The 22,243-nt window shown below is 35.8% G+C and overlaps 1 long non-coding RNA gene across 1 annotated transcript; it reads right to left on the bottom strand.

The window, feature by feature from the left end:
* Positions 1–2,330: 2,330 nt before the first annotated feature.
* On the bottom strand, positions 2,331–8,850 carry LOC135155660 (uncharacterized). Its single transcript, XR_010294826.1, has 3 exons — positions 8,651–8,850; positions 5,995–6,171; positions 2,331–4,914 (listed from the first exon to the last, which is right to left on the bottom strand). It is a non-coding gene; the product is annotated as an uncharacterized LOC135155660 (long non-coding RNA).
* Positions 8,851–22,243: the final 13,393 nt, after the last annotated feature.

Below are 22,243 nucleotides of genomic sequence, written 5' to 3'. Positions count from 1 at the left end.
AAGTTTTACAATTTAAAATTCATATGGCTGTTCATACACTATGTCATTAATTCAATTAATAAGTGTTTATTGTTTGAATGTATATATATATATTTTTATCGTGAGAAATATAATCTGTCAATCAATCAGTCAATCGAAATAGCCCATTTTCAGGTCAGGTACACTGTAAAAACTGTGGTGTTAAAACTGACATTTTCAGGTCAGGTATATATTAAAAAATAAATCAGCTCGCGCATCGTGCTTGCATTATTGATCTCCACCTTATGAAGGTCTGTAGTCTTCTTGTAAAATGAAAGGCTAACATGTACTTGAAATTTCAGTCTTAATGACCCCCCCCCCCCCCATCCAGTGTTCAGACTGGGGACCAAGGACCCGCCAAAAGTTTAAGGACAAAAGTAAGAAAGTGAGGAAGAAAGGAAAAAAGAAAAGGGGTAAATGACAGTACTATTTTTTTCTTTTAGATATTTTGTCAAAATCTACTTCGTTGTATTAAACATGGTAAAAGATCGAAATCTTTGCTCTTTCGCTTCGCTTTTTCGAAGTTATGATTGATTGATTTACTGGGGGGGGGGGCATTGAGCATATATTCTGAGCAGTTTTTGTAATTATGAATTTGAATTTATTGATAAACTTCACTCACTCGACGACATGAACATTTTGTTTTATAATATACAATGTTGGCATTAAATAATTATACAACACAAATATATCAAATAATTTTATCCAAATAGTACGGCTTTCATGGATTTTCAATAAATTGAAAAATATAAAAAAAATGAGAGCATATATAACACTGCAATATAATTATATAATGAGACATTTATAATTATGTTAATCTACATTATCATACAAAGATCAGAAATTAACTGACGTAAAAACTGTATACGGTAGAGGAATATTTTTGGTATATTTCGGATATTAAAAAGCCTAAATAAAAAACGAAGAAAAAATGTGATTGATGTTAGAACTCCCTCCTCGTATTTATGATTTATTTGATCATGGACCTATATGAAAGCTGGACATTCATCGGTAAGTTTATGAATTCACTAACATGTGACTGTCATTGACATGTAAATAAATTTCTCTTCGAATTTATCTATTGTCATCCCGTCATGGTCGCCGTCAATTAGGCCCCGGCGATTAGGCCATGAGTTACAGAAGCGTTCGGTGATTAGACATTTCGTATAATGAATAAGAGGCCGCGGAAGCGGGGGGGGGGGGTTCTGGGGGCTGGGCTTCAGCCCCCCACTTTTTTCCAAAACCGTGTACAAAATCGTAAAAATGACCATAGGATTGTGATTTTTTACATGGTCAGCCCCCCCCCCGCCCACTTTGAAAACCGTTCCGCCGGCGGCCCCTAGCTGTGAATTACTTTAATTCTGGCAAATGCAGTTCTGGTTTACAAATGGTTGTCTCAGCTCAATCACTTCCATTAATTTCAATTGGGAAAATGTTTGAATATTTCAAGATAGACCCTGATAGCAGAAACTGGTAAAAATGACGTTATATTTACGTCATTTTTACGACGAGTCTCACGTCATATTGACGTCGTAACATGACGTCTTAATCACGGGATCTTGCACCCGCGAATAACGTCATTATGACGTCGTATATTGACGTCATTATGACGTCTCCAAGAGTGACTACGACGTCTTAATGACGTCTTTGCAACGTTTTTACGACGTTTTCCTGACCAGTATCAAGGGTCAGATTGACGTCGTGTATTGACGTGATTATGACGTCTTCGAAAGTCAACCACGACGTCTTAATGACATCCGTGCAACGTGTTCCTGACCGGTTTTAGACGTCATATTGATGTAATTATGACGTCTTTAAAAGTCATCTACGACGTCTTAATGACAACTTTGTAACGTATTCCTGACCAGTTTCAGACGTCATATTGATGTAATTATGACGTCTTTATAAGTCATCTACGACGTCTGAATGACGACTTTGCAACATATTGCTGACTAGTAATAGACGTCATATTGACGTCGCATATTGAAATGAATATGACGTCTTTTGGAGTCAACTATGATATCTCAACGTATTCTGACGTGATAATGACCTTAACATTAAATTCTACATGCAATGTACATACACACATCACTTCAAAGACCTTGTCATTGAGGATTATCTATATTTGGTGAATACTGAGGTGGTCTGACAATGTCTAGCATTCCCAGTAACAATATAATGATCCTCCATGCCAGGGCCTTGCATAACTTGTCTCAGTCTCAAGAACATGACCCCCCCCCCAAAAAAAAAAAAAAAAAAGAATATATACAAAAATGGAAAACGAAATCAAATACATGTACGCATTTCAATTACGAAATCGTGGCAAATATTATATTAATAAATAAAAGTTGCATAACATGATATTACCAGCAAAAAAAAAAAGGAAAACAAAAAGTTGAAAACTCTAAATAGATTGAAAAAAAAACAAACTTTTCTATCATTCTATGAAAATGCAGTATTAGGGTCGAAGGAATGAAATTACAATGTTTGTTATACCAATACATACAATTGTACATGTATAAATACACATTAATACATAACAGAGGCATAATGATTTCCAAGAATAAAGCTTTTTCGTTGAAATTGTAATTAAATAAACCTTCAACTTTAGACAACTATGTAATGTATGTAAAAAAAAAATACCTGAGTTGGAATAATTTCAGGATTTATGGAAGCTCGCATTTGGGTGAAAGAATGATACATGTACATTACTTCTTATGAAAAGTTTGGGTTGTATTACACTATCACTTAGGGGTAAAAGAGAGTAGTTGCAGCAAACAATTAATTCTTCGGAAAGTCTTTTAAATTAAGGTTAATTGTCAAAATATTGTACATAATCTAGATCTGGACCCCGTCTTACAAAGAGTTACCATTGATCCGATCAATCATAACTCTAAGGAAACCCATCAGTGTCATAATTTTTTTCTACGAAAAATTTGCACAATGTCCTTTGTATGCAAAGAGAAGCGCAGCAAATTTTTGAGAAAACAATGAATGCATGAACATACATCATAGCTAGAAAATATTTTGAACAAACATGCTTAATAGATGTTAACGTTGCTGGCCGTCCATAGTTGCGATTGATCGGATCAATCATAACTCTTTGTAAGACGGGGCCCTGGTAAATTAATGTAAACTTGTATCTTTGTAAAATCATGAATTTTGAACTTAAAATCAATAATTCTGATGATCACTAACACAGAAAAGCATATGTGGGACAGGACAGTGTATTATGATTGATTCGAAAAATACTCGACATTTGATAGAATTACATGCTTATTTTGCTCATTTCTCACCAATTACACATTTTCTTCCCGAGCTATTTGGCACACATCTTTTATATATACATACACTTTGCTGGTAATTCTGTTGAATTCTGTTTGAACTCTTTTAAGATAGTTACTACTAGAGGTGGGCTATTAACTTAAGGCAACTATGTAATGTAGGAAAAAATATACTGTATGTAAAAAAAAATGCCTGAGTTGCAAAGTTTTCAGGATTTATGGAAGCTTGCATTTGGGTGAAAGAATCATACATTAATAAGTCTGATGAAAATAGTTTGTGGAACTGTTGTATTACACTATCACTTAGAAGGAAAAGACAGTAGTTGCAGCAAACAATTATTTCTTGAGAAAATCTATAAAATCAAAGTTAATGGTCAATATATTGTACATAATCTACATCTGGTACATTAATGTAAACTTGTATCTTTGTAAAATCATGAATTTTTAAACTTAAAATCGATAATTCTGATGATCGCTATAAACACAGAAAAGCATATGTGGGACAGTGTATTATAATCGATTCGAAAAATAACTGACATTTGATAGAATTACATGCTTATTTTGCTCATTTCTCAGCAATTACGCATTTTCATTTTCTTCCCTACATGTAGCTACGTTGGCTTTTTATGTGAGCCGAGAGATTTCATACCAGATTTCCTATGCTTGATAAAGTTCTTATGATAGTCTGTGTATCTGCATAGCATGTGTTCAGTTTTTTTAACCCACTGGAAATTGTGCATCATATCTTTATGTATGGAAGTCATTTTGCGTCTGCGGTCTCCATGGTTTTTTTCAGGATCTATGTGTTGACTAGACCAGTCCCATATTGATATTTTCGTGCTGTGTCACTTTGGAAAGCCGTCTCTAATTGGTTGACTGGTGAGTTGCACAGCCCATCCCATTTTTCAATTATATCATTACGTAATCTCTAACAACATGTCTAAGATATCCACCAGATCAAGAGGCCGCTTGCACTCGGCTAACGCATGTACACTATCCTCTGCTTCATCATTAACTGGATCTAAACAAAGCCCAGAATACCTAGATCATATTGATACAGTCGTTCAAAGAGCGGTGGCCGTGGCAATGGAACGCGAGAGACAAAAACTCAATGATGACATAGATAAGCGCGAAAATAAATTGCGTGAAATTCTTGATGAAAAGCTCATTAGTCCATACGTTCTTGAAATATCTATCGATACTAAATTGAAGCAACTCCGTGATTTTAAAAAATCTGTTTCTGATAACATGACTAACACCATAATGCTTTGTCAAATAGGCTTGACCACATCGAGCAGTACTCCTGTCGCAATAATATCCGTATCCGTATGAGATTGTTCGAAATGAAGCAAAGCAGATTGGTATCGATCTTACTCCATGCGACATTGATCGATCCCATCCCCTTCGCCGACCAGCAGTCATGATGTTCAACTCCAAGGATCATACCCCGGTGTGGCCCTGTAATGCCAACTTAGCAGCTCCACCAATCAAAGTGAAATTCACTTCATACAGGCCGAAACGAACGATGATGAAAAATAGAGCAGGCAGGCAAGGCAGTTCAGGTGGGATGAAAATTTATTGGCAGGACACCTTCCATTTCAAATTACAGCATCTGCAAAAATAACAGAAGAGGAGAAACATAAAAACCTTTTCTACATAAACTATTTATTAATCTTCATTAAAAACTAGATGGTTTCAATATTAATTTCCAATTTATTTTAAATGATTAAAAAACGATGTGGGGTTTGTTACATATTTTATACTTCAAATATTAACATGTAAAGTCAAGTCGGGGGGGGGGGGGGCATGATGCCCTCAAGACCTTTGACCATCTCTGTATAAGGAAGGAAATTTTAGAATCAATTTATTTAACACATAAAACATTATTTTTTTATAATTACGATTTTAATTCAAGCCTTTTTATGTGTTTTAAATGGTTATGGGGTAACCAGGACTGTCAGGACTGAGAATTCGAACTTCGAGGCTGAAATACAGCCATTCCCTATGCCTGATTTGGCTTAAATTCAGGTCAAGGATCAATTAAATATATATTTTGCAAAAAATTCCGACAAATTTTGAGGTGGGATTAGTTTTCTGGCATCGCGAGATCGACCAATGCAAAATTTTATTAGCGCCAATTTACCATCTAAACTTTTCATTGAAATTAGAACGTCCAAACCGATCCACTATGTCAGCCTGGAATCTAGTACCAGTACTAGCACAATCAATCAGCTATGCATGTGCACCAATTCTGTATTTCTTGCATACGTACGTCACTCGAGTTAATGTTCATGTCATTGCGTTATATAGCGTGGGAATTGGAAGAAAGTGATCCTTCAAAATTTTTACCTTCCTATGATTAACATTCTTTAAGCCTTTGTATGCATTTAGAGTACAAAAGCTTACAAATTGGACAAATTAAATGTTTGCCCCAAAATTGTGGGAAAGGTGGATTTTCTAGGGAAATCCATCTTAGTGTACAAAGTTCTACAGGCAACAGAGACTTGTCTAGGCTCCGTGAATGAAAATACAATGAAAAAATGATAAAAATATCAGAGTCCTCGAAGTACAGTCAGGACCATTGACAGATTATAAGGTGCCCCAAGTTTGCGCGTGATTCTGATAATAGAGATTCCCAATGATCCCAAACAGAAAAAATAAGCTTTACATGTGAAATAGCCTTCTTACTTACCTACTGCCCGATGCCTCCTAGCATGTAGGGCAGCAACGAAGGATCTCCACTACTGGCATCTGGCGATTCTGGGCCTTCTTCTGGAAAACTCCCCAGGCCAGGTCATATTCACCGACTTCCATCTCCTCCTCATGTGTGACACCGAGACAGGTGGTTTTGTGTCTCCCTCTCTTTCTCCTGAAATGTCAAACAGATCTATTAATTAAAAATCTTACTCAAAATGGTGCTTTTGGTAGAAAAATAATGAATATAGGGCATTTCATGTGACGGCCTTAACCCTTATTAAACTGGGTGGGGGTCAATTTGACCCCCCCTCAACAAATTTTATCACTACGCTGTCGCGCAAAAATTTTTGATCGCGCCGCTCACTGACTTTTTACTTTCAAGTCTCGCGCAAATTTTGAGACCAAATTTGTGATGCCCGGGTACGCGGTTACGACATTATGTAAGTGCATGTCAGACCCAAAATTGCTCATAAACATGATTTCATGTACAAATCCAATGCAAATTGTGTATTTAGCCAAAATTCATAAATTTATCATTATTTCTACTTTTACTGATTAAACTTAAAGGACAAGTCCACCCCAACAAAAAGTTTATTTGAATAAAAAGAGAAAAATCCAACAAGCATAACACTGAAAATTTCATCAAAATCGGATGTAAAATAAGAAAGTTATGACCTTTTAAAGTTTCGCTTAATTTCACAAAACAGTTATATGCACATTATGGCTGGTATGCAAATGAGGAGACTATGATGTCATCCACTCACTATTTCTTTTGTATTTTATTATATAAAATATGAAATATTCTAATTTTCTCCTCATTGTGAAGTGATACAACGATTAATTCCTCCCTGAACATGTGAAATTAGCATCGTTTAACACTATATGGTTCAGTCAAGTTGGTCCTTATTGTCAAATCTATAAAAAATGAAATATTGTATAATTCAAACAATAACAAACAAAAGAAATAGTGAGTGATGGGCATCATCAACTGACTCACCTAGTTGTGCATATCACTGTTTTGTGAAAAATAAGCGAAACTTTAAAATGTCATAACTTTCTTATTTTACATCCGATTTTGATGAAATTTTCAGCACTATGCTAGTTTGATTTTTCTCTATTTATTCAAGTCAGCATTTTCCTGGGGTGGACTTGACCTTTAATTAATTTTTCCTTGTTTATGATTAGAATTAAGTCTGGAACGATTTCCATCGAAAATACAATAAAAAAACTAAGAAATAATAATAAAACTAAGAAATACATAAATAAAAAAAACAATAAAATACATAAGAAATCGGTCTTGGTACCAGAATTTTTTTCATTCACAATTGTTAGGAATGCTATAAAGAATATTTTCACCCAAAATATAGCATTCTAGGAGCTTTATTTAGTGAATCAGGGCAAAAAGTATCAGGGACTCAGTTTTAAGGGGAGTGAGAGTGATCACTCGCTACCGCTCTCCTTAATCCATTTTTGGTAGAGCAATTTATCACTCGCCTCAGCAATTGCTTAACAAGAGTGTCAGTCAATGATCAAACTGTTCCAGTCGTCTTTGAAAACTTCATTCGCTGTCAAGGTTTCGTAAATAACGCACAATTATATTGTAAGCAATTAAACACACTTGCAAGAATGACATTAACAAGTTCAATAAGATAAATATCGCATAGATCAGATCTACATGTATATCTGATTGTTTGTCTCGTTTGGTTGTGGGTTGTAACTTTATTTTTAAGTCGGACAAGAGAGCTCCCCTTGTATGTCAAAGAAGAACGTTGTAGTGCTCCCCTAATGCTCCCTTTAAAAGTTTTAGGAGAGCTTTTTATTGCTCCCCTCATAATCATAATGATAAAACTGAGTCCCTGAAGTATGATTTCATGAATTAGCATAGGCCTAATTCATATAAAATAAAAATATATGAATTCAGTGAAATTTACCAATGCAACTACGTAGATTACGTCATTCTCTACCATCTTAAAAAATTTACGTTGTGATCGCGCAATCCGCGGCTAAAATCTTATAAGGGGGAGGCAATAATGCCCCCCCCCCCCCCCCCCCCGGAATGACAAGAATAAAAATACCCCGGGAGATTTAGGGTTAATTGTCAGTAGGCCTATATCATCGATGATCTACATGTAGATCTGGTACAGTTACATAAACTGAACTTTGTGAAATCTTGAAATCTACGCTGAAAAATGTTCACACTGAAGATCACCAACACAGATAAAAGCACGTGGGACAGTGTATTATTATTATTGCTCTGATTCTGAATGTCGGCCCGACGCTTGAACCCGAATCCTGTGCTTTTTTTGCTCTCATTGATTTCTCAGCAATTACACAATTTCTTCCAGAATCCTTTGGCACATATATCATTCATATAGACAGATACTTTGGTGGTAATTTCATTGGATTCTGTACGAACTCATTTTGATATCGTTACAACTGGCATTTACCTTAAAGTGTGCAGACTTGGGCCCTGAGCCCACCAGCGCAGCCTGTCCTATACAGTATGCCGGCGCTCGGAGCAGCCACCCCGGCCGGCCGGCGAGTGTCAGTGCACGAAATCTAAAGCCAAAGGCTAGCTAGCTACGCCTACGGTACGTAGCTGCAAGCCGCGCTCCGAAAAGAAAATCTTAGCAAATGGTTATCTAACTTACTGTTTGGTCTACTGCGAATATGCCTTCGAAGTCATTGTCCAAATCTGACCTGTGTTCTTAAAGTAGTAGAACTATCATTAACGGCCATCTTCGTCGCACTTAATTCTCGATCCAAAATTAGGCTGCAACATTTAACGGCGAAAAACAGGCGCATACCTTTTTCAAATGATTGCGACTTGCGCTTGCCAGTTGCATGCAGTGCAGCGCGCATGCGCAGGCCCGACGCCCGGCGGCGCGGCCGGATCATGATTTTTTTTATAGGGGCCGAGCCCGGGGGTGGGGGGGGGGGGGGTGAGCTAACTAGTTAGGGGGTTTGCATGACACCGGGGCATGACACCAATTACGAAAAAAAGTTTTAAAATAGATACAAACTTCTTTGATATTTAAGCTTCCTCTTGTTTGGTTTGGTTGGCAACCAGTTAAGAAATGATTATTTTTGCCACTGCTTTTGAAGCTTTTTTTCTTTGAAGAATGATATACTTTTACCTAAAAAAAAAAATTATGTACTATTTTTTTTTAGTTTTACTTTTTCTTTTCTAAGTAGAAATAGCCTTGCTAACATGGCAAGGTTGAAAAAATGGCAAAATAGTATGTGGCTTTGAAATTAAACTTGTAAATTTCCTCGTCGTTGATTGGTAAATAAATGATGTCATAATCACGTCATAATGTGGTCATATGAAAACGCTAATTTCTTTGTCGTTGTTTGGTAAATAAATGATGTCATAATCACGTCATAATGTGGTCATATAAAAATGCTAATTTATTTGTCGCAGATTGGTCAATAAATGACGTCGTAATCACGTCATAATCTGGTCATATAAGAAAGCAAATTTACTTGTCGTAAATTGGTCAGTAAATGACGTCGTAATCACGTCATAATTTGGTCATATAAGAAAGCAAATTTACTTGTCGTAAATTGGTCAGTAAATGACGTCGTAATCACGTCATAATTTGGTCATATAAGAAAGCAAATTTACTTGTCGTAAATTGGTCAGTAAATGACGTCGTAATCACGTCATAGTCTGGTCAAATAAAAATGCAAAAGAAAGTTGCCATTCTAAGTCGTCAAAATGACGTCGTAAGAACGTCATAAATACGACGACATGACGAGTATTACCACTTTACGATCAGTTAATGACGTCATTACGACCGTGTCTGCTATCAGGGGAAGCTGAAATAAGATTGATTGTTAATCATTTATAATCACATTTTGACGATTCGCTCATAATATTCAAACATGGTACATTTCGTTGAATGTCTCTCACTGCTCGTTGTTATAGGTCAATACAAGACAGTGTGCAGTAGTGTGCAAATCGATAATAACAAATTTGATAACACAAAAATCGTCAGCTTCTAAATTTTGCTGTTACAAATCTGAAGTATTTTGATTGAAAGGTTTAATCTGATACAGGTCATCAGCCAACAAACGACAAGACTACGAAAAAGATTCCTTTGTATAAGATCAGATTAATGGTAGCCGCTGTTATGTTCTCATTCATACATACATAATCAGGATACGGCGACTATGATTAATTGCATCAAAGAATGCTCGCGTTAATCGTCCATTTTGTCCATGCTTTGATGAACTTACAGAAATTGTCGATTATCAAGTTTTATTCATACATACGGTATAAAATTGTCATCATTGCTAATACCTTTAAAATGTTAATGTATTTCTGCCATTTTGATGAAAAATACCTATGGTTGGTTGGTAATGATTTGGCATATCCGTCAAATTCCTTTTTCAATTCAAATAAAAAATTATTTTCTAACATTTCACGAATAAATTTCTACATTTTTCGTAAACATAAATTCATACGAAAATCAGTTTGTCATGAAAGATATAATATGTACATGTTATGTCTGTAGAAGAAGGCGTAATGACTCTAAACAAAACAATGGGATACGCCTGCCATGACTATTATTTTCCTTCTTCCTATATAGCAATCAGAAATAGTTTTCATTTTTTTAATTAAAATTCTATGGGTAAATCTATGGGTAAATTATGGGAACTTTAATATTCTAAATCGACATATTTTTTTCACAATTTCTTACTTTTAACAATTGATAGATATTTCTCTGTTTGTGTATTAAGCTTAACAAGTTCATATTATCTAAGTTTATTTTGTTCAACGTCATTTGCATGGATGAATAAGATCGATGCGTATCTAATATTATTCATTTCGTTTATTTCCATTTTCAACAAATACAGTTTATTTTGTACATTTTAACATATAAATAACAAAAACATATTTCAAGTATTCCTGTACCAAAAATTATATTCAAGATTATTACATATCAGGTTGGAAATGGAGGAGGCTGCTAAAAAGCGGAGTTTGTAGAGTGCAGCCTCCTGATAAATATTCTTGTAGTTGCATAGCATATAAAAATCAAAATAACAACTTGAGCATGAACCAGTTAAATTAAAAGGAAAAAGGGGAAATTAAAATAGAAAAGGAAATAAGAAAAAGAGAGATTAAAGTCTCCAGAATCCAGCCCCAGCACTCACAGACGGACCTCGTTGATCAACAGGAAAACGAAAGAGATGGAAAAGCGTACCTGACATGATAATCATGTTTGATTTTAAAAAAATGCAAGAGTTTGAGTGATGAAGAGTTAAACAAAGCGAGCGCGAAGCGCGAGCTTAAATTTTTAATATACTGGCATGAAAAGGGACCTTTTAAGGACTGTTTACAGTGACTCACGTACATACCTCACATATCAAATAAATGGAGTTTGAGGTCGAGCTTAAAATATATATTCAGACTTACAAACTGGACATTATTTTTGTAACCATAAACAGGATGTCAGATACAATAACGGTTACTACATTTTTTATCATAAAAATCAATAATGCGAGCGCGAAGCGCGAGCTGAAAATAATTGATATTTAGATATGAAAAAAGGGTCAATTTATGCATTATGTCAAGCATTGTGTATAAAATTGTGAAGTGGATAGCCGGATTGCATTTAATAAATATTAATGATGCGGCCAATTATTTTTACCTTACATTCTAAAAACATTCGTCATCGTATGAAAATGATAACTATCTTCTTCTTCCTCTTACTAAGCGCGAGATGAAACTTTTATTATTAGCCCTATAGTTGATACATTTTGACAATCAGACCTGAAAAGGGATATTTTTTAAACTTTATGGAATACTTGAAGTGGATAGGTACTTGACAAATAAAAAAATCAGAGCGCGCAGCGCGATATGAAAATGTTGATATTAAGACCATAAAAAGGACATTTATACAGAGCACTTCTTTTAAATTAATCTGTAAATATCGAAACAAAATAATGAAAGATCGATGAAATATGTTTTGTACAGTATATTGACTTCAAAACGTGATACATGTATTTTAATCTCTAATCAGCCTATTGAGCAAGATGTGTATCATCGAACAGGCAATGTGAGCGCGAAGGGCGAGTGAAAATTTTCACAGTGACATGAGAGACTAATTTTTTTCCAAGTCTTCCCCGTCTTCCCCTCATTTTATTTATTCACTTGTCTTCCTCCTCTTATTTGTCTAATATTGTTATTAATAGACTACTCTGACATAACAGCTACAGCGCCAGCTACCGTTGATTAGCGACGCATTGCATTAGGGAATTGAAGTTTGTGTAACAATTGTATTCTTGATTGTATTACGTTAGCTAGTGGTGCACGGCGCATGTAACTCCCGAAAAATGGCAGATGTAAGCGGAAAAAAGGGCAGAATTGCCATTGTCGGAGGAGGATTGGTAAGCACCGAAGTCATGGCTATTGTTGAAACATTGTCGACGAGCAAAGTGATTTAGTATCGTTTGTGCAAGTGCAAAGATTGTTCATATAATTGGCCATCTCAGACTCGGTCAGCCTCAGGCAGTCTCCGACTCCGGCCTGCCGGTGTACCGGCGGATCCTGCGCCTGGCAGATACTGTTCTAGGCACCAAATCCGCCGGCGGATATGGTTCTCCTCCGGCGGATTCAGTACCAAAAAAGGCCACTCCCTTCGGAAGATATCGTTCTTGCGCTATCGCGATATCCTTCATTCATCACGTTCACACGTCATGTATGCACGCGCTGTGCGGTTGGGGTCCGGAATTTCTTGATATCAAAGCCATTTAAACCTCGCAGATTGCCGCTATTTTAATCAAATCGCGGGCATGTACAGGATATAGCTTTTACACAACACATTTATTCAACCCAGTTGCGTAATGAACCAAATATTTTGAGGGGCAAAACATAGTAATGTGGGAAAAATCTGTAAAAAGTCGCAAAGCGATCGAGCTGGAAAAAAATGCCTTTTGAAATTAAATTCTAATTAGGGCCTATGTAATTGATTTTTCCATTAGATTCAGCAACTAACAAATTTCATTGTTTCCATTCATTTCATTATACCTTGTCTCCTTTAATTTATTTCATTTCTCTTGGGTGTGGAACCAAGACCCCCCCCCCCCCCCCCCCCCGGCGCATGTGCAGTAATTGAACGTGATTGTGAACGGGAAGCGTTATAGAGCAATTTGAGGTTCAGTATAAATGAAGAGCCCCTACTGTGTGGGGTCTGGGGCAAAGCCCCGGTAGCTTATTTACATAAAATTTAGCTAGCTTATATAGCACAATGTTGTATGCAGTCCATCTTTCTTCCCGCTCTTTAATTTCAATCATCGGAAGCCCGGTCGTGTTATTTTTTTTTCTTGTCCCTTTTCTTTGTTTTCCAAAAATTAGCTTTTGACTAATTGCATTTTACCTTCGTTTCGCGCTATTGTTTGCCATTTTGTCATCTTTTAATTTATTTCCCACCGTGCTATTGCATTACATATGCCTGTTTTGGAATGATTTGTTCTTTCTCAAATGTTCTTCTTTCGTTCATTTTCCCGATTTCCTTCCTTTTCCATTAAAAAGGGTTTTTTTCTTCGTTTTCTTTTCACTTTTTCCTTTCCTTTTCCCCTCATTCCCCTTTCCCTTTCTTTCTCCCTCCTTTTTTTTCCTTTCCCGTTTTTCTTTTATTCCTGGTTAAATCCGCCAGGGGGCAACCCCCCCCCCCCGCCTGTTACGTCATGAATATCCATTAGGTGGACTGATGATGTCACATCTCCACTTGTTCTTTTGTAATTTATTATATGAAATTAGGTTTATTCAAATTTTTTCCTCCAAGAACTAGAAAATTTTGATTGACAACTGATTTAGTGCATTAGATATTTATTGCTGCAACTTATTTCATTATAAGGGAGACATATTATTCACACAAGTATGAAATAAATGAAAAAAATATGGTTTTGTGTGATAACATAAGAAAACGGAAAATGGGGATGTGACATCATCAGCCCAACTAATGAATATTCATGATGACTGTTTTCACAAAATATTGCTTAACTTTAAACTTCAATTACTTTATTATTTGTTATCCGATTTTGATGAAATTTTCTGCATTTTGCTCAGTGAATTCTACTCTATGTATTAAGATATTAATATTTTCAGCCCGGACCATCCCTTTAATTCAGATTCCTTAACAAAAATATTGAAAAAAAAGGAATAAAAAAAAACAAATAAAAAAAATACATGACAAAATAAAAATAGGCCTACAATGAAGTTTTAACTCGTTGAAAATCTGTAGTTTTATAAAAACCATAGGCCTATATGGGGGTACAAATTTTCGCCAGTCTGGCAAACTTACACTAATCATGGTGTGAAAAAGCACAGTTAAAGATATCGATGCATATTGCGGACTGAAAGTAGTATAAATTTTCACGTAGGGCCTACAAAACAAAATGATGAAAATTTCATCAAAATCTGATAATAATAAATAGCAAAGTTTTGGCGCATGTGCCAGGTCTATGTATACATGATATATCGAGTCATTGTTTCTCCTATTCCCTCACCCCCATCGAGCCCTTCGTCAAAAGCTGTATGGATCCGCCCCTGAATAAAAATTCACTAAAAGTCTAAAGGCGGACGAAAATCCCCTCCCATTGGTAACGACATTGCCAGAGCCGCGCATGCGCGCGCTGCCGAGGTTGGACGTCTGTCCAAATAAATATTACACGTATCGTCAATAGAACCAAATCCGCCGAGGAACCAAATCTGCAAACATCAAGCCGCGTCAAACCCGGCGGATATGGTTCCGATTAAAAACGATATCGGCCATTAAGAACGATATCTGCCGGCGGATACGGTATCTGCCGGTGGAACCGAATCCGCCGCTACACCGGCCGACACTTGTCAGGATCCAGGGCGCGAAATTATTTTTCCCACCGAGTTCTGGACCAACATATGAATATTCATGACTTGCGTCTTCGGATTAAGAGTACGCATGCGCGTGGACTCTGCCTCGACCAGTGCTGGTCGTAAGCATTCACGTTCAGTTGCTCAGAATGAATATTAGCATCGTCAAATTACCGGTACTCTTACATAGTTACATATGCCTTATATATATCCAATTCTTAAACACTTTTCAAACTAGCTGCCATTAATGGCAAGACATGTGCTAGGCTAGGGCTCGCTTTAATAGGCTAGCGCATTAACTTTACCTCAAATCTGGACCTGTATAATGCCTAGTACTAATCAGTGTTGTAGTGCCTTGGCCTTGAACATTCAAGCCTTGGCCTTGGCCTTGAGGATTTTGAGCCTTGAAATTTCAAGGCATTTTCAAGGCATTTTGTATTATGTACTTTCATTTGTTTTATAAGTAATTATAAATGTTTCAGTTGTTTTTTTTATATTTAATGACACTATAATGGTCAATACTACCAGTCACCAGTAACATTAGCAGCAGCAGCAGTAGTAAGTGTACTAGCAGTGTCATCGATTGTAATTGTCACCATTATCAAGAATTTTCAAACAAAGAATACATCAGTTATGAAAATTAGCATTATGTATTGGTAATGTGTTGTAATCATGAGTAATGATGATAATGACAGTAAATAATAATGATCAAGATCAAGATAATAGTGCTTTGATGACAAGAATAAATTTGACATCTGACTGCAATTTTGACAACAATTTTCGTACTTTAAACATAGCTAACTCTAAAGCACGATAACAAGGTTGATTTCTATTCCATTAGGATTTTCCTTGTATTATTTTCTTTGGCCAACAAGAATGTTTTAAGTCTTCATGATATTCTGAAAAGATTTGGTAAACTTGAACACAGTCTTCAATTTTGTCATATCCAAATGGGTTATGTCAATGGCATGATGAGCCAGAAACTTTGAGGGGCCAAGTATGGCATATAGAGCAAAATTTCTGTCAAAAAAAAAAGAAGAAAGCGATTGAAGCGAGCGAGTGAACAAAATTTGTCCCCCTCTTTCTATAGGAAAAGCTAATTTTGCGATAGATTGTTTAAAAAATAATATCACATTTACTCTATCTTTTCATTTCCCTTCCCCCTTATCTAAGTGTATTCTTGGTGGTGGAACTTCTTCTTCTCTCTATCTCTTTTCTAAATTGTATATTTGTTTTGGGTCAGATTGACAAAACAAAGGGGGAAAATGTTTACTTCTTTTTAATCATATATCGTTCAACAGTGAATTTCATTTCTCTACAGTTTCAAGGAAATAAACAACGTATTTGTTTTTGTGTCAATATGGTTTCAAGAAATAATGATTAATAAAAAAAAGTAATTGGATAATTAATTATTATTAATATTATCAACAAGTATTAATAATTAATGATTGATTAACTGTTTAAAGAAATAATTAAGATTTACCCTCTCCCAACTAAGGGTATGGGGTGCGCCCTGTTTACTTTATATCCTTTTGAATATAACTTTATTTTGTTAGTATTCTTTATTATGTTTTTTTAAGGTAAAATAAGTGTAGAAGATACAAGAAATGAGAATTGAAATTTAAAAGTGGTTGTAAGCAGAAAAAAAAAGAAAGCTGACAAGAGTCCTAAAAATGACTCATTTTCAGTTTAAGCATTTAAAAATTTTAACTTGCGTTTTGTGCTCTCTAGCCCCCCCCCCCCAAAAAAAAAAATCCCTGTAGGATTTTTATTTCCAAATGAAATATGCCCTTTTAAAAAAAGAAATATACCTTCTTTAATAATAAAACATAATACATTTTAGGTTCGAAAATCACAGATTTTGAATCGTGCTTGCATCAATTATTGTTTAGTACAGTACTAATCCTGCTCATGGTTACAAAAATGTATAGAATGTTGCTTAATGGTTGGAATATCACAAATTTTTGGCTGGCTTCCTGCACTCGCATCAATTATTGTACTCGTTCTCTTCCCGTTCACAAAAAAAAATGCTTAGAGTGTCCAGTTTTCAGGTTGGAATATCACAAATTTTTGAGCTCGCGCTTTGCGCTCACACTTCTTATAAGGCTTATGAGATTATTTCATGTTTATGTTGTTTTATAAGAATAAAACTAAGAAGTGACTGATCGGGGAAAACATAGGTGAAATAATTTCGGGCCCCGTCCCCTATTGGCGAAAGTCCGATCCGCCCTCGTGACACATACACACACACCGGAAAAAATGGCCGGTGCCCCCCCCCCCCCCCGAAAAAGCAAGGACCCCCCAGTGCCCCCCCCCCATAAAAAAATCGTAGCTACGCCACTGCATTGCATGGAACGTATTATAACGTCAGGCACAAACTAACGTCAGTGATCTTGATCCCCGTCTTCCCCCCCCCCCCCCAAATTAAGGATTTCTTAGCTGAAAAAAAAATTGACAAGCAAAAAAAAAGATCTTCACGTTCAAAAGAGGGGACATATGTCTTTTTTTGTTGCATTTTGACATTACAAATTATTGATTTGGCTTCTCAAGGGGGGGAGGGCACGTCCCCTGGATCAGTTGTAAATTGTCAGGGGGCAGTCTGCGCCCCCCCCCCCTTGGTACACTAGTTGTTCCATGCTGATACAGCGTAGATCAGAGTCTAGATCTAGAGACTAGACTAGAACTAAGATATTTTTTAGATCTATAGGACTGGTTCTGTATACGGACTAGAAATATTAAACCATGTTAAATAAAATCAAACGTAAAGTTCGGAATTTGGTTCGAAGTTTTAAACCATGGCATTAGTCGGCTATTACTATTAGTATTAGGCATTAGACAGGTCCAGATTTGAGGTAAAGTTAATGTGTTAGCCTAAGCTAGCCCCTTGCCTAGCACGGTTACACTTCGTAATTCCGAAGGTTCGTAATTCCGAAGGTTCTTTATTCCGAAGGTTCGTAATTCCGAAACACGAAAATTGCCTTTACCTCGATGTTCGTTAATCCGAAAAACGTAAAAGGGTTCGTTAATCCGAACATTTGTGGCGTTATTCCGAAGGTTCGTTATTCCGAAGGTTCGATAATCCGAAAACGAAATAAGGTTCGATGTACCGAAGGTTCGTTAATCCAAAAACGAAATAAGGTTCGTTGTTCCGAAGGTTCGTTAATCCGAAAACGAAATAAGGTTCGTTGTTCCGAAGGTTTGTTAGTCCGAAAACGAAATAAGGTTCGTTAATCATTTCGTTTTCGGACTAACAAACCTTCGGAATTACGAATCTCATTTCGTTTTCGGATTAACGAACCTTCGGAATTACGAACCTCACTTCGTTTTCGGACTAAGGAACCTTCGGAATTACGAACCTCATTTCTTTTTCGGACTAACGAACCTTCGAAATTACGAACCTTCGGAAATACGAACCTTCGGAATAACGAACCTTCGGAATATCCGAACCTTCGGAATAACGAACCTTCGGAATATCCGAACCTTCGGAATAACGAAGCTTCGGAATTACGAATGTATGCGGCCTAGGACATGTCTTGCCATCATTAATACTTGTTGATAATATTAATAATAATTAATTATTCAATTACTATTTTTTTATTAATCATTATTTCTTGAAACCATATTGACACAAAAACAAATACGTTGTTTATTTCCTTGAAACTGTAGAGAAATGAAATTCACTGTTGAACGATATATGATTAAAAAGAAGTAAACATTTTCCCCCTTTGTTTTGTCAATCTGACCCAAAACAAATATACAATTTAGAAAAGAGATAGAGAGAAGAAGAAGTTCCACCACCAAGAATACACTTAGATAAGGGGGAAGGGAAATGAAAAGATAGAGTAAATGTGATATTATTTTTTAAACAATCTATCGCAAAATTAGCTTTTCCTATAGAAAGAGGGGGACAAATTTTGTTCACTCGCTCGCTTCAATCGCTTTCTTCTTTTTTTTTTGACAGAAATTTTGCTCTATATGCCATACTTGGCCCCTCAAAGTTTCTGGCTCATCATGCCATTGACATAACCCATTTGGATATGACAAAATTGAAGACTGTGTTCAAGTTTACCAAATCTTTTCAGAATATCATGAAGACTTAAAACATTCTTGTTGGCCAAAGAAAATAATACAAGGAAAATCCTAATGGAATAGAAATCAACCTTGTTATCGTGCTTTAGAGTTAGCTATGTTTAAAGTACGAAAATTGTTGTCAAAATTGCAGTCAGATGTCAAATTTATTCTTGTCATCAAAGCACTATTATCTTGATCTTGATCATTATTATTTACTGTCATTATCATCATACTCATGATTACAACACATTACCAATACATAATGCTAATTTTCATAACTGATGTATTCTTTGTTTGAAAATTCTTGATAATGGTGACAATTACAATCGATGACACTGCTAGTACACTTACTACTGCTGCTGCTGCTAATGTTACTGGTGACTGGTAGTATTGACCATTATAGTGTCATTAAATATAAAAAAAACAACTGAAACATTTATAATTACTTATAAAACAAATGAAAGTACATAATACAAAATGCCTTGAAAATGCCTTGAAATTTCAAGGCTCAAAATCCTCAAGGCCAAGGCCAAGGCTTGAATGTTCAAGGCCAAGGCACTACAACACTGATTAGTACTAGGCATTATACAGGTCCAGATTTGAGGTAAAGTTAATGCGCTAGCCTATTAAAGCGAGCCCTAGCCTAGCACATGTCTTGCCATTAATGGCAGCTAGTTTGAAAAGTGTTTAAGAATTGGATATATATAAGGCATATGTAACTATGTAAGAGTACCGGTAATTTGACGATACTAATATTCATTCTGAGCAACTGAACATGAATGCTTACGACCAGCACTGGTCGAGGCAGAGTCCACGCGCATGCGTACTCTTAATCCGAAGACGCAAGTCATGAATATTCATATGTTGGTCCAGAACTCGGTGGGAAAAATAATTTCGCATCCAGGGCTAGGAGGACTAGCCTGGTCCTGGAGGCGTCTGGGGAGTAAAAGTCATCTACTCTACGTATAGGCTTACTCCCCACTGACGCCTGGCCCTGGTTTGCTTACGCATCGGTCTAAACACACCGTAGGTTTTCCCACGGTGAAAGTAGACCTAAATTTTAAGTTTTGGTTAGGATTTTGACCCCAAACTAACGTACACGTACATGTGCCAAAGGCAAAACTAAGTTTTTCCCCCAAATTTAATATGTTTGTATATATTCCTTCAATAAATTAGTTAATATGAAAAATAATTAAGAGCAGGAGCGTTGACTTACCAAGTCTGTTTTGGTCGCCATCTTGATGTCTTTGTTATCGATACCTAGATACCACACGTGTATAGGCCTAGGCCTATAGCTGCCAATTAATATAAATTATAGGGCCTATCTAAAACTACTTGCATCGGCAGATAAATATCAAAATTTGCTGTATGATATTTATCAACCGATGCAAGAATTTTACGATTCATGATATTTATCTTGTAAGTCATAGTCCCCCAAAACAGGGAAAAGAAACACATGTTAGTTGTTACGATATAATACAAACACACACACATGCACACCATGAGTGGGAGTTAAGACGTGTCTTACTGCTGAGGATGATGATTGACTGGTCTGTACAGATTTTACGTCAGATGGAGATAAATGATGTTCATCATGGACATAGGGTCTAGTTGTCTTGATCATGGTGAAAATGATGTTAGTGATGTTGGTCAGATCATATTTTGCGATGATGTAAATGGTGAAGGTGATGATGGATGATTATTTATTATGGATACTATTGCCTTCATAGGGCTGATCTCCGAAAGCAGCGGAGGGAGAAAACCAGGAAGGAAGGATGGTGGAAATATTGGTGATGATGATAACGATGATGTTGGTGATGATGATGATGAAGTTAATGTTGGTGATGATGATGTTGATGAAAGAGGCTGAAAATGGTGATAATGAAATTGAAAGTGACATGATGCTTTTATATCTAATCGACATTTTGCGATTGCCGATTAGCAATTGTAGTGAATTGTAGTGAAAGTAAAAAAAAAGAAATTACTGCAATGGCTATCAAGGTTTTAAATTCTTTGGTAGAAAAACAATTTATCATAGTTGTTCGTCTATATGAAACGGGCCCTAGATTTGTTGAAATAATAACAGTCAGGAAATCTAAAAAATTTTATATGGGAAGATTCCCTGAAGAAAAATTGTAAAAATAGCAGAAAAAATAATAAAAAATACTGGTGAAGATTTGAGGAAAATCCATTAAAGGTACATGTAAAGAAAGTTATGAGGGATTTCAAGTACTGGATTTGTGACGTCATATACTAGCAGCTGCCTTAATGCTATGTAATATGAAATGCATAAATTTCAATTTTTTAATGGTTTTCGATGAGTTGTTTAGTTTTACTCTTTTTAGGAACGGGTGTGAAATAAGTTGTCTATTGATATACTGAAGGTACATGTACTACAAATCCAAACCATTTTCAACTTTCTGAGAAAATAACAGTTCATTGATTTTTTTACTATACCATATGTACATCTAGGAAAGGTGTTCGCATATGACATCACAAATCCAATGATTAAAATTCTAATAACTATTGTATTCTTTGATGGATTTTCCTCAAATCTTTTTTATCAATTTTTAGCTCATTTGGCCCGTAGGGCCAGATGAGCTTATGCCGTGGTGTGGCGTCTGTCTGTCGTCCACAATTTCAAAATGCTTCTTCTTCGTCATTTCAATTCTGTTTGCTTTATATGATAGCACTAGGTGGGGAATTCAAAACTTCTACACAGAATTTTGAAACTCATTAAATATGCTAATTTATGCACATCTTTCAAAATTCACAAAAAATGCTACGTTATTTGTTGACTGCTTTTGATTATTTGCTTCCATCTGGTAGAGCTTCATGAGGTTCACCAAACTAAACAGAATTTTGACTAGAATTTTTTTTTGCTAATTTATGCCAAACTAAGTTATGCATATTTTTAAAAATTCACATAAAATGCTTCTTTATTTGTTGACCAAATTTGATTTTTTTTTCCATCTGGTAGAGAGCTTCATGAGGTTCACCAAAACTGTACACAGAATTCTGAAATTTTGAGTAAAAATTTATTTATGCTAATTTATGCAAAATTCATAAATCACAAAATGAGAAAAAGCCTACTCTTTATTTGTTGACCGAATTTCAAAATGCTTCTTCATCAATTCAAGTCTGATTTCAATTCTGTTTGCCTTATATGATAGCATTAGGTGGGGATTCAAAACTTCTACACATAATTTTGGAACTTATTAAATATGCTAATTTATGTGCATTTTTCAAAATTCACTAATAATGCTAGAATTTCTTTATTTGTTGACAAATTTTGATTGTTTTTGCTTCCTTC

This window comes from Lytechinus pictus, chromosome 10 (genome assembly GCF_037042905.1).
Source record: "Lytechinus pictus isolate F3 Inbred chromosome 10, Lp3.0, whole genome shotgun sequence".
In the NCBI taxonomy this organism is placed as follows: domain Eukaryota; kingdom Metazoa; phylum Echinodermata; class Echinoidea; order Temnopleuroida; family Toxopneustidae; genus Lytechinus; species Lytechinus pictus.
The sequence above is the reverse complement of the archived record's forward strand: the minus strand, read 5'-3'. Positions and strand labels throughout refer to the sequence as shown.